Genomic DNA, 13,038 nt, shown 5'->3' on the forward strand with positions numbered 1-13,038 from the left:
CAAAACAACATAAAGAAAGAAAGACAATTTGGAAATTTACTTGCATAGGACGGGTTTCTTGGATGAGGACCAGGACAGGTTACTTGGACCTTGATTATATTTTTGATTAGGGAAAGTGTTTAACCCCTTAACACAAATGGGCGTACATGTACGCCCAGTCGGGGTACCGCTCTATGAAGCAAGGTCAGAAGCTAAGCTTGCTTCCTAGGGGGTGAGGACAGGCTGCTATCAGCAGCTGTACCCTCACCGTCAATGACGGGCCGCTGCAATCGTGTGACCACGTTTAAGTGTAAGTGACAGGAGCAGCTCCTGTCACTTACCGATCAGGACCCCCACAACGTGTCTGCGGGGGTCCTGACTGCTGCAGTTATATCGCTTACCTCTGTGCAGTCTGATCTTTTGTCTTCTGATAGAGTCTGCCACAGGTTTTTTCAGAAGATCGCAGATAACACTGATCCTTGCTATGCTATGCTACAGTATGACATAGTAGTGATCAGTGCGAGAAATCTAACGTATGTATGTAATAGTCCCCTGGGGGGCTTTAAAAGTGTAAAAAAAACCTAATGAATAAATGTTTTTAAAAATGTGCCAAAGCCCCTCCCCCCAATAAAAGTCAAAATCAACCCCTTCCCATTTTATAAATAAAACACATAAAAATAATAAAATAAATAAACGTATTATATGTTGTAGTGTGCGTAATTGTCGAATCTATTAAAATAAAACAATTATTCCCGCACGGTGATTGGCGTAAACAAAAAGCAGTAAAAAAAGGGCAGTATTGCTGTTTTTTTTATCACATTTTATATATAAAAATATGTTTAAAAAGTTATGCGTCAGATCTACACTAATGTGATAATAATAAAAACTAGAGATCATGGCGCAAAAAATGACGCCCCATACAGCCACATAGGTGATAAAATAAAAGCGTTATAAGAGTCACAATAGGGCCGTTCCTAATATACCTATTTGCAAAAAACAAACAAAAAACTTTTCCTGTTAATAAAAATAGTAAAACATTAGAAAAGCTGTAAACCTGCCTATGGCTGTATTCAGACCGACCTATAGAATCATGGTATCATGTCAGTTTTACTGTAAAGTGCATTACGCAAACACGGAAAGCCCCCAAATTTTGTGGAATTCCATTTTTTGTCCCAAATTCATCCCATGAATGATATTTTGAGGGTTACGTCATTAATCTTATGGCAGATTGAAAGAAGCCATTACAAAGTACACCTGTTCCTGAAAAAAACAAGCCCTCACATGGCCCTGTAGGTGGAAAAGTAAAAGTGTTATAGCACTTAGGATGTGTTCAGAATCTTGTACCTTGTGTCTATGGGAGGGCTTGCGCACCTCCGCTCAAAGATTTGACATGTCAATTCTGAGAGCGGATGAAGTGGAGGCGCGCGAGTCCTCCCATAGAGGCACCGTTTTACACTGAGATCCGCTGAAATTGCTCAGTGTGAATTTATCCTTTAGAAGGTGAGGAAGAAAAACTAAAATGCAAAAATAAAAATTGGCACGGTCATTAAGGGGTTAAGACCTGGTAGGAGTGTTGAGTCAGGGATAGGGATGGTCCGAACCTGCCGAGGTTCGGGTTGGTACGAACCCGAACTCTCGGCAATGATTCCCGCTGTCTGTCCGCTCCATGGAGAGGGTGGATACAGCGGGAGGACCGCCTGGAAAACTGGGATACAGCCATAGCCATAGGCTGTATCCCAGTTTTCCAGGCGGTCCTCCCGTTGTATCCACCCGCTGCACGGAGCGGGCAGAAAGCGGGAATCTGATGCCGAGTGTTCAGGTTCATACAACCCCGAACCTCGGCAGGTTCGGACCATCCTTAGTCAGGGAGGACCATGTGGACTTGGATATTTTCCCCTAGATTAAGGGAACGCTTCTTGGATCACAGAAGGACTCTCATAAAGCAGGGAACGTGTCCTAGGTTACGGAACATATTGGATATTTGGAAGGTATTGGACCAGCGTATGATTCTTGGATCAGTAAAGGTCACATAGCTCGAGAAAACTGTTCCTAAACTAGTCAAGGTAGTCAAGGTATTCTAGTTTACAAGGTTAAATACACAAGGTACTCTTGGACCAGAGTAGATTTCTTGGATTAGAGAAGGCCACTTGGACCAGGTATTGCCTCTTAGGAGAGACATCTTGGACTAGAGAAGAACCTTTAGATTAGGTCCAGGGAATGTCTCCTCATCTAGGGAAGGTCACAAGGCAGTCTTAGATGGTTTGTATCTCTTCGGTCCAGAGCTGATTTTTTGGATCAAGGAAGGCATTTTTAATCAGGAAAGATATTGTAAATAGAGATGAGCGAACCTCAAGCATACTCAAGTCCATCCGTACCCGAACTTTCTGCATTTGATTAGCGGTGGCTGCTGAACTTGGATAAAGCCCTAAGGCTATGTGGAAAACATGGATATGGTCATTGGCTGTATCCATGTTTTCCAGACAACCTTAGAGCTTTATCCAAGTTCAGCAGCCACAGCTAATCACATGCCGATCATTCGGGTTCGGATCGACTCAAACCCGAACCCGATTCGCTCATCTCTAATTGTAAACCAGAGTAGATCTCTAGGATCAAGGAAAGCATTTTTAACAAGGAAAGATATTGTAAACCAGAGTAGATCTCTTGGACCAAGGTAGGCATTTTAAAGATACGTCCAGGGCCATTGTAGGTCGCCTCCTGGATCATGGAAGCTTCTTAGTCAATTGCATAGAACAGGTCGCCTCCATCAGGTGGCATCGGGAAGATGTGTACTGTCTGGTAATAAACAGAGGTTTATTTTTATACTAATAAACTTTTTACCACAGAGTTTATTACCATGTTGTTTTTTGTACAATATGTAATTTGGTAGAAATCAATCAACAGTTTTAGGCCGGGTTCACACAGTGTAAAACAACAGCTGTTGCTGCAGGATGCAGTGTATGGAACATTGGCCGCAGTGTATACAGTGTATGGAACACTGGCCACAGTGTATACAGTGTGTGGAACATTGGCCGCAGTGTATACAGTGTATGGAACATTGGCCGCAGTGTATACAGTGTATGGAACATTAGCCGGAGTGTATACAGTGTATGGAACATTGGCCGCAGTGTATACAGTGTATGGAACACCGGCCACAGTGTATACAGTGTATGGAACATTAGCCGGAGTGTATACAGTGTATGGAACATTGGCCGCAGTGTATACAGTGTATGGAACATTGGCCGCAGTGTATACAGTGTATGGAACATTGGCCGCAGTGTATACAGTGTATGGAACATTGGCCGCAGTGTATACAGTGTATGGAACATTGGCCGCAGTGTATACAGTGTATGGAACATTGGCCACAGTGTATACAGTGTATGGAACATCCCCCGCAGTGTATACAGTGTATGGAACACCGGCCACAGTGTATACAGTGTATGGAACATTAGCCGGAGTGTATACAGTGTATGGAACATTGGCCGCAGTGTATACAGTGTATGGAACATTGGCCGCAGTGTATACAGTGTATGGAACATTGGCCACAGTGTATACAGTGTATGGAACACCCCCCGCAGTGTATACAGTGTATGGAACACCGGCCACAGTGTATACAGTGTATGGAACATCGGCCGCAGTGTATACAGTGTATGGAACACTGGCCGCAGTGTATACAGTGTATGGAACACCCCCCGCAGTGTATACAGTGTATGGAACATTGGCCGCAGTGTATACAGTGTATGGAACACCGCCCGCAGTGTATACAGTGTATGGAACACCGGCCACAGTGTATACAGTGTATGGAACATCGGCTGCAGTGTATACAGTGTATGGAACACTGGCCGCAGTGTATACAGTGTATGGAACATTGGCCGGAGTGTATACAATGTATGGAACACCGGCCGCAGTGTATACAGTGTATGGAACATTGGCCGCAGTGTATACAGTGTATGGAACATCGGCCGCAGTGTATACAGTGTATGGAACATCGGCCGCAGTGTATACAGTGTATGGAACACCCCCCGCAGTGTATACAGTGTATGGAACACCAGCCGCAGTGTATACAGTGTATGGAACACCCCCCGCAGTGTATACAGTGTATGGAACATCGGCTGCAGTGTATACAGTGTATGGAACATCGGCCGCAGTGTATACAGTGTATGGAACACCAGCCGCAGTGTATACAGTGTATGGAACACCCCCCGCAGTGTATACAGTGTATGGAACACCCCCCGCAGTGTATACAGTGTATGGAACAGCCTCCCATAGACTCCCAGTATGAGAGGGAGGCTAACGGAATTCCGCTAGTTTTGCTACGTGTGAATGTAGCCTTACACTGACATACAGGATGCTGGGAAAGCTGTGTGACCTCCATTACACTGACATACAGGATGCTGGGAGACCTCCACTACGACCTCCACTACACTGACATACAGGATACTGGGAAAGCTGGGTGACCACTGAATTTTGGCGCCGGGCAGGGCTTATCACGAGGGGGCGGGGCTTATCGCGGGGGGCGCGGGATTATCGGGACATATCCAGGCCTCCGTTTGTGCAGGCTTCTCCCCACCCTCTCCTCACTAGCCCCCGTAGCTCCAGCACATGAGTGACGTCACTCATGTACACAGAGCAGGGAGAGGAGACGCTGGAGGACAGAGGAGACCAGCGCCAGAGGTGAGTATATGTTTTTTTTTTTTTTTTTTTTTTTTTACTGTACAGGGGGCATTGTCCACATGGAAGAGAGGAGGACTGCCTACCAGGGGGCCATGGCTACCGGAGGAAGGGGGCTTACTACCAGGGGGCGATGGCTACCTCGGGGGGGGGGGCTTACTACCAGGGGACAATGGCTACCTTAGGGGGGGCTTACTACCAGGGGGCAATGGTTACCTCAGGGGGGGCTTACTACCAGGGGGATAAGGCTACCTGAGGGGGAGGGGCCTACTACCAGGGGGAAATTGCTACCTGAGGGGGGGCTTACTATCAGGGGGCAATGGTTACCTAAGGGAGGGGCTTGCTACCATGCGGCAATGATTACCTCAGGGGGGGGGGGGGGGCTTGCTACCAGAGGGCAATGGTTACCTCGGGGGGGGGGGGGGGGGGCTTACTACCAGGGTACAATGGCTACCTGAGGGGGGGGGTTAATAAGAGGGGACAATGGCAGCTGCAAACTGCTCCACAACTACAGCCCCCAGCATGTCCTGTCAGCTGCATACTGCTCAACAACTACAACCCCCAGCATGTCCTGACAGCTGCATACTGCTCAACAACTACAACCCCCAGCATGTCCTGACAGCTGCATACTGCTCCACAACTGCAACCCCCAGCATGTCCTGACAGCTGCATACTGCTCAACTATAACCCCCAGCATGTCCTGACAGCTGCATACTGCTCCACAGCTACAACCCCCAGCATGTCCTGACAGCTGCATACTGCTCAACTACAACCCCCAGCATGTCCTGACAGCTGCATACTGCTCCACAACTACAACCTCCAGCATGTCCTGACAGCTGCATACTGCTCAACTACAACCCCCAGCATGTCCTGACAGCCGCATACTGCTCCACCACAACAACCCCCAGCATGTCCTGACAGCTTCATACTGCTCCACAACTACAACCCCCAGCATGCCCTGACAGCGGCATACTGCTCCACAACCCCAACTGCAGCCCTCCAGATGTTGCAAAACTACAACTCCCATCAGGCCTGGATATCTAAAGCTTTGTCTGTCCAGGCATGATGGGAATAATAGTTTTTCAACAGCTGAAGGATTGCGAGCATGACACAGACAATGCTCTGTGAGCTGCAGCTGCTTCCTGTTACATGTTATATATACTGGTACTCTGTATACAACTCAGACTGTACAGCACAGGACTGGATATACATTCTCTATACTAATACACTGTATACAGGACTAGATGTAGGGCATCTATAAGGGATGGGGGAAGGGGGGGCCATCTATAAGGGATGGGGGAAGAGGGGGTCATCTATAAGGGATGGGGGAAGAGGGGGGCAACTATAAGGGATGGGGGAAGAGGGGGGCAACTATAAGGGATGGGGGAAGAGGGGGGCAACTATAAGGGATGGGGGAAGAGGGGGGCAACTATAAGGGATGGGGGAAGAGGGGGGCAACTATAAGGGGTAGGGGAAGGGGGGGACATCTATAAGGGATGGGGGAAGAGGGGCCACCTATAAGGGATGGGGGAAGGGGGGCCAACTGTAAGGGATGGGGGAAGAGGGGGGCATCTATAAGGGATGGGGAAGAGGGGGCCATCTGTAAGGGATGGGGAGGGGGGCATCTATAAGGGATGGGGAAAGGGGGGCATCTATAAGGGATGGGGGAGGGGGCCATCTATAAGGAAGGGGGGCATCTATAAGGGAGGGGGGCATCTATAAGGGATGGAGGAAGAGGGGGCCACCTATAAGGGGATGGGGGAAGAGGGGGGCATCTATAAGGGATGGGGAAGAGGGGGCCATCTACAAGATTTGGGGGAAGAGGGGCCACCTATAAGGGATGGGGGAAGAGGGGGGCATCTATAAGGGATGGGGAAGAGGGGCCACCTATAAGGGATGGGGGGAGAGGGGGGCCACCTATAAGGGATGGGGGGAGAGGGGGGCCACCTATAAGGGATGGGGGAAGAGGGGGCCACCTATAAGGGATGGGGGGAGAGGGGGCCACCTATAAGGAATGGGGGGAGAGGGGGCCACCTATAAGGAATGGGGGAGAGGGGCCACCTATAAGGGATAGGGGAAGAGGGGTCCACCTATAAGTGATGGGGGGAGAGGGGGCCACCTATAAGGGATGGGGGGAGAGGGGACCATCTATAATGGGGGGAGAGAGGGGACCATCTATAATGGGGGGAGAGAGGGGGGCCATCTATAAGGGAGGGGGCATCTATAAGGGGAGGGGGGCCATCTATAAGGGAGGGGGGAGAAGAGGGGGCCATCTATAAGGGAGGGGGGAGAAGATGGGGCCATCTATAAGGGAGGGGGGAGAAGAGGGGGACATCTATAAGGCAGGGGGAGAAGAGGGGGCCATCTATAAGGGGTGGGGGGAGAGGGGGCCATCTATAAGGGGTGGGGGGAGAGGGGGCCATCTATAAGGGGTGGGGGGAGAGGGGGCCATCTATAAGGGGTGGGGGGAGAGGGGGCCATCTATAAGGGGTGGGGGAGAAGGGGTCATCTATAAGGGGGGCAACATGCAGTGGGGGCCATCTATATATACTATAAGGGGGGTCACATAGTGTCAGGGCTACCCACTAAATGAAGGGTGTAAAGGGGCCAATACAGATGTGAGGTTAGTATAGAGATGAGAATGGTGCCAGAGTGAGGAGCCTAATATGTCTGTCTGGCAGATTCTGTGGATTCGTGGCTCTGAGAATTTCTCATAACGGCACAGGGCAAATGGAGAAGAAGAAAATGAAAAGGGAAGAACTCTGATCAGAGAAGACGTCCCCTGTGAGTCACCTGATATAACTGCTATGCAATTTATATGGTGTATACAACCTTGTGGAGCTGCGTCCACCTCTATATGACTGTATGAGGTGATAGTGATCTGTGTACAGTGGATCTTATTCAGTAGCAGCGGTGGTGTTAGTCGGTATGTGCTGGTATTAGTCGGTATGTGGTGGTAATATTAGTTACTTGCTATCTGGTACTGTGTTTTATTGGTCTTAGTACACAGGATTTGGTCAGTAACAATGTGGTGGTGATGGAAGTGGTTGTGGTGTGACGGTAATATTTTCCCCTTGTACACTGGTATTATTGGCAATATTGGTCTCAGTATACAGGATTTGGACAGTAACAGTATGGCGGTAATATATATGGTGATAATATTTTTTCTTCCTATATGCTGGTGTTATTGGTAACATCTGTCTTGCGGTACATATCTATCTATCTATCTATCTATCTATATACACACATACACCTACCAGTAGCATCACTTGGTCGTGAAAGGGGGGGGGCCCAAGTTGACCTCTCGCACCAGGGCCCAGGAGACATAAGCTACGCCCCTGATGGTGAGGATGGTCTGGCAGATTTTTCGAGGTATTGCCAGGAGTGGTTCTCATGATGGACTGTACCAGATGGAGAAGAAAAGAAAAAGTGAGCAATTCCGATCAGAGAAGATGCCCCCTGTGAGTCACTAAATGTAGCTGTACTGTAATCATGTATATGGTGTAAAGAATATGGTGTAAAGAGCCTGTGCAGCATTTGTATCTACCTCCATATGGGTCAGTGTAGTGGAGATACTGGTCTTTGTATAGTGGATGTTATGTAGTAATGGTATGGGGGGTTAAAGTCACGATGTGGTGAAAATATTTGTTTTTTATATAATGGTAATAGGTGACGTGGATATAAGGGGGTGGGTATGGGGGCGTGGTTATGTGGAGGGAGTGGATCACTGGTCCTACAACCAACTGTTAGGCCTTATTTACACAATCCAAATATACGGGCGGTGTACGATGCATCGGAGTTCCTCACATCATGTATATGGTTTTCAACATTTGCATATACCGTATTTTCCAGCGCATAAGACGACTTTTTAACCCCAAAAATTCTTCTTGGAAGTCGGGGGTCGTCTTATACGCACGGTGGGAGGGGGGGCTCAAAAGTGGCCGCATCTCCACCGAATGGGGCAACCACTATGAAAAAAACAAACAGTTAACTCACCTGGGGCTCGTTCCCAGCATCGGCACGCCTCCCTTACCATTCCCGACACAGGCAGTGTGACATACACTGCATGCGCTGGAGGGCAGGGCTACGGTCAGGCAGGGGTTAACATTTTCCGGCTTATAAGGCGAACCCCTGACAATCTTATTAAAAGTCAGGGGTCGTCTTATACGCCCAGTCGCCTTATACGCCGGAAAATACGGTAGTTACCAGATCTATCAATCCAGTTAAGGCCGGACATCTGCAGAGCTAGGGGGAGGCCTACATGACAGGGGCTTAGAAGGGGTGGGGCAACATGAGGTGGGTTCAGGGGGAAAAGGGCTTATTGGATTAAAGGGGGGAAGGGCATAGGGACGGGGTCAGTTCTTATAGAGAGCTGGAGTGGGGGGTTTGGCAGCCATTTTAGCCACAGAACCTGTGAGGAAAGAGTAGAATGTGGCCTGCGTGGCTCTGTGCGGAGGGGGTGTCCTCGAAGTCGGACGGAAAATGGGTTATGCGGGTAGTACATGATGGTGCTTTCGAAGCCAATGGCCTTAAGCAATATCGGCAGAAGGTAAACCTGCAAGGTTAGTGTTAAATTGGTGAACCGCCATGTTTAGTGGCTTCGAAAACAAACCCCACGATATTGCTCAGGAATGTAATTTGTTAATGCATTTTGTTGATGTACACGGTGTACGGTGGGAGGTCGGGTGTCGTTCAGACATTTTGGATTATTGTTAAAATATCTTAGTTAATATAATTTTGGCTGCTGTGGCCAATCAATTCCACCCATGGTTTCTGTGTCTCATTTAAGGGGATAATAGATGGGAGGGGTGTAATGGCCCAGTCCGCTATATATTGTAAGGCGTCTGGAGGTATATTGTTGCCTGGACTGTCTGTATTGGGGCCTATGTGTTTGTGTCTTTTCCTGGCCTCTCTTGTGGTAATGTATGAAATGAGCATTGTTTTCTGTCATGTATTTGTTTAATATGCTGTTATGTATTGATCTCTAGTGGTACAAGTGTTATTACAGTTTCCATAGCAACCCACTAGGAGAATATTGATTGGTCAATTTATATGTTTGTAAACAATTGTTGAGCTTGATCAGTGCTCCTCCCCTGCAACCTATCAGACAGTAATGATTGGCCAGGGGAAAGCTGGCTCCGCCCACCTTCTACCCAGAGGTCTGTGCGGGTCTTGTCAGTGACAGTTGGTAGTCTGGCTTGGCCAGAGTCACATCTAGTAAAAGGGGAGGGGAGTGTGAGTTCGACTGCTGGAGTGCACTTCTAAGGAGGTTAACCTAAAGTTGTTCCTATACCCCAAGGAAAATTAGAATACAAAAAGAAGAAAGAAGGTGTAGGTCCTCTAGTTAGAAATGTAAATTGGTGGTATGAATATATAGTGGGATTATCAAGTGTACAAGTCGGTAAACTTTGGTTTTATTTGTAACAGAAAACAATGTAAACCAGATATTAAGTATATATCTAAAACATAGACAGCCTAGAGATCTCTAGTTTAAAACATCAAAAAATAGGATAAAGAAAAATATAAAAATAGTTAAGAAATTGTAGATATCGAGGTATTATAAAATATGGACCAATGAGTTCATATATTAGTCTTTTGTAAAATGAAATGATATATTCATAAAATAGTCTCTTGTAAAAGATTAATCACATTCATTCATCTGTATGATTGCTGATATCCTGTATTGGAAAGCAGCGGTCATATATTGTTGCAAGACAGCGATATCCAGTGGTTATCCAATTTGGCAATAATTGTAGCTAGATCATGTATTCATAGGCATTTGTAAACAAGATTATAGTGCTTGTATGTATAGGATATTTAGTAGCTCAATTAGTAGTATCCCTGGTCCACGCTTGCGCAGATGGGGATGTTGCCCGCGGGACCTCGTGGGTTCTGGCGCCAAAATTTGGATACTTGCTGTTACTTGGATTGAAAAAGTTCTTTTTAGATGAATGAATGGGATTGTAAATTTACATAAACGACACCCACTTCCCCCACATTAAGTCTCCTTTTTCTTGCTCCTCCTTCCCATTCCACTTTTTTTTTTCATTCTACGATTAACTTGAAACATCATTTTAACTACACTTTCATTTTACTATTTACTTGAAACATCATTCTTAACTATCCATCATCTATGCCATACATCTGTTTAGACATGTGACACATACCCATATTTGTATGTTCCATCACAGATTAGATTGTTAATGTTAGTTTGCTTCTTGTTCTTATCTTTTATTCTCTATTACTATACATTTTTTCAGTTTTACTCCTATAATATCTAGATGTAAATCTAGATCTAGATAACTAAATGTGGTACGTTTCACTATAACTGTACCCATCTCACTCTATTCCGATTAGACCACACCGTTATCTACTGCTACTTGCCATGTGTATGTATGTTTAACACAAAACAAACCCACTAATCCAGTCCAGATCTTTGAATCATCAATGCAGGTATGGTGGCGATTAAACCAATTATCTGGACACTCCTATAAGAACCTGCAACATCTACAACCCAGGACTGAACTTATTTTTGCTGTTGAGAAAGGAGCCAAGAAGGCTCCGAAACGCGTCCAGCTCACCATTTTTTAATGCTATCTTTGTTGTTTACCTACCAATAGTATTATCTGCATTTTTTTATTACTCATTTCATACTTTTTTTTTTTTTGATCTTTATATATTTTTCCATTTATCATCCACCCATCTCTGCGTAAACAAGCAGTAAATTTACAATCCCATTCATTCATCTAAAAAGAACTTTTTCAATCCAAGTAACAGCAAGTATCCAAATTTTGGCGCCAGAACCCACGAGGTCCCGCGGGCAACATCCCCATCTGCGCAAGCGTGGACCAGGGATACTACTAATTGAGCGCGATTCAGCGCTACCAGCGCTTACCGCCTAGAAAGAGCAACACCGCTGGGACGTCACTCCACCTAACCAGTTACCTCCTGCGTTTGTATCGCAACCCAGGACAAGTGTGAGGACCGGACCGCAACCCAGGACTGGTGAGAGGTGTCTGTGACACCAAATATATGCTGCCAAGTTATTAACATATACTTTACATGCCGCCTAAGCATTGAATGCATTGCTACTAATACCGGCAAACTGCAGCACATTACAAGCACGGAACAAGGGATTGCCGATATTGTATTTATTTATTTGCTACAAATCGTGTGCTACTAAATATCCTATACATACAAGCTCTATAATCTTGTTTACAAATGCCTATGAATACATGATCTAGCTACAATTATTGCCAAATTGGATAACCACTGGATATCGCTGTCTTGCAACAATATATGACCGCTGCTTTCCAATACAGGATATCAGCAATCATACAGATGAATGAATGTGATTAATCTTTTACAAGAGACTATTTTATGAATATATCATTTCATTTTACAAAAGACTAATATACGAACTCATTAGTCCATATTTTATAATACCTCGATATCTACAATTTCTTAACTATTTTTATATTTTTCTTTATCCTACCCTTCAGAGTCACATCTAACCTCCCTGCATCACCTCAGTAATCCTGTCAGACTCCATCCTCAGCCCCCTAACCTGTTTCCAGGCAGCTATAAGGATTAAGACGTGTCCTCAAAGTCTCAGCAGGACATCCTCTGTATTTATTTATTGCCTGCTGCTGGATTGGTGAAGTGTTAGAGAGTCACCCATTCACCGTCTATATCCTCCTGCCTTTCCAGTCAGTGCGTTCATGCGTTTGAGTCAATGCGTTTGTGCGTTCTCCTTCTGCCAATGAACCTTGACAGCGTCATTTCTTTCAAGTCTTTTCAGTAACTTTAAGTATCTATTCACACGTACCTTATAAAGGCTGGGAACCGCAAAGTCCCTGGAACAGGTCTGTCTACACTATTCCTGTCTATCTACCAAGTTCAAGTTATAGTAACCAAGGTAACCAAGTTATAGTAACCAAAGTACCCTCCCCCCCCCCGCCGAAGCTAAGGACTCTCGTCAAGCCAACATATATTCACTATCAGATGCCCCTGTATTGGATTGTACATAGTTATTCTTCAAGTAAAGTTTCCACATACTTGCACCGTTACTGTGTAAAGACTTTTATTAAAGATATTCCCGTGTTTATGCTGAGAGGAGAGGCCCCGGTACCTTCGGACCCCACCGTGACAGGAAGGTTACAGAAGGTGAGCCTTATAGTACAATGCAGGGGTATGGGTCTGGAGCGACTTGACAGTACCCTGTCATGTGATTTCCATCATGTCAGGAAGGTTCCTCCATGGAGTTGCAGCGTCAGTAGTCGTGAGGGGTGTAGTTTATTGCTGCAGCTGGCACTGGGCGAGCTCAAATAAAAGGCAATTATGGAGCAGAAGAACCGGATGGGATGGAAGAGTAAGGGGCAGGCGGCCTGA

The sequence above is a fragment of the Dendropsophus ebraccatus genome, chromosome 9 (genome assembly GCF_027789765.1).
Source record: "Dendropsophus ebraccatus isolate aDenEbr1 chromosome 9, aDenEbr1.pat, whole genome shotgun sequence".
Lineage (NCBI taxonomy): Eukaryota > Metazoa > Chordata > Amphibia > Anura > Hylidae > Dendropsophus > Dendropsophus ebraccatus.